This window comes from Lactuca sativa, chromosome 4 (assembly GCF_002870075.4).
Source record: "Lactuca sativa cultivar Salinas chromosome 4, Lsat_Salinas_v11, whole genome shotgun sequence".
NCBI lineage: Eukaryota > Viridiplantae > Streptophyta > Magnoliopsida > Asterales > Asteraceae > Lactuca > Lactuca sativa.
Window position 1 is genome coordinate 193,167,556 of NC_056626.2, and position 1,336 is coordinate 193,168,891.

The window sequence follows — 1,336 nt, forward strand, 5'->3', positions numbered from 1 at the left end:
TATTAGATAAAATTATGATTCCAATAAAATCCAATCATCTCAAATAAAAACCAATGTATTAGCTGTCATAAAATCAGAGTAAAACATCATGTGCGAAATCCAATGGTGTATGCGATGCAGTCATCCCAAGGTGTTCCATCTAGAACCAGAAATACCTGAAACGTAAACTGAAAACCGTAAGCACAAAGCTTAGTGAGTTCCCCTAGAATACCATATACCAAACATATAGTAAAAAAATAGTGGGCCTCACCTAGTCATCGGGCCCCAACCGGTCATCGAGCTGAGCTCGGAAAGCATGTAAACACATACACATGTAATATACACAACATACAAATAGTCATCGGGATTTGCCCGACATCATAAATTACTCCAAAAGCATATAAACATAGGTGAATGCAAGAGTCACATAGACAACTAGCATTCTATCCACATAACATATACACGGCCCAACATTGGCTCCTTTAACCCTCTAAACACGGTATGGAAACTCAACTCAAATGTTGCTCTTGGCCCTGGAAATCAGCTCTACTCAACCCCTAAACATAAACAATCCCTTAGATATCGATCAATGTTTCAAAACCCCTTATAGGTCAAAGTCAAAGTCAAAGTCAACATTCCGAGTTGACTTAACTCGCCGAGTTGAACTTCAACTCACCGACTTTCCTCATTAATCAAAAGAATCGCAAAAAGTCGGTCCAATTCACTGAGTTCACCCATGAACTTGTCGAGTTTCCCCTTTATCCAGCAGAATCGAAAAAAGTCGATCCAACTCGACGAGTTTACTTATAAACTCGCTGACTTCTTCAAGAAACACACCTCTTAATCTATTAAGTTACCATTCTCGAAACTAAAAGGTCCACAACTTAGATATGGACTAAAATGTCGACTAGAAGGGTAAAGTTTCCAACTTTACCCTTAAGAGCCATCCTAATGGGTAAAGAGCCCAAATCCTAAGCTTAAAAGGTTAAGGCTTAAACAGTAAGCACTTATTCATCAAGACAAAACTCCACAATACAAATATGATCCTTAAAGGCTGCAATCACAAGTAAAGTTTCTAACTTTGCACTCAAGTATGCTTAGAAGAGACTCAAATGTCCAAAAGGAGCCATAAGATGGATTTAATTGTTGCATGGAGCTCTTAAGGCCATAAAGTTGGCACCTTTATGCCAAAAGAGTTCAAGAGGAACATAGATCTGGAAGGAAAGCACTTGGGATGGCCTTCAACCCCACCAATCACCCAAACATGGCTAAATGCATCATAACTAACCGAAAAAAGAGATCTAAGTAAATATTGAGTAAGGTTAGAACTTTATACTAGAAATATGCTGGAAATGAT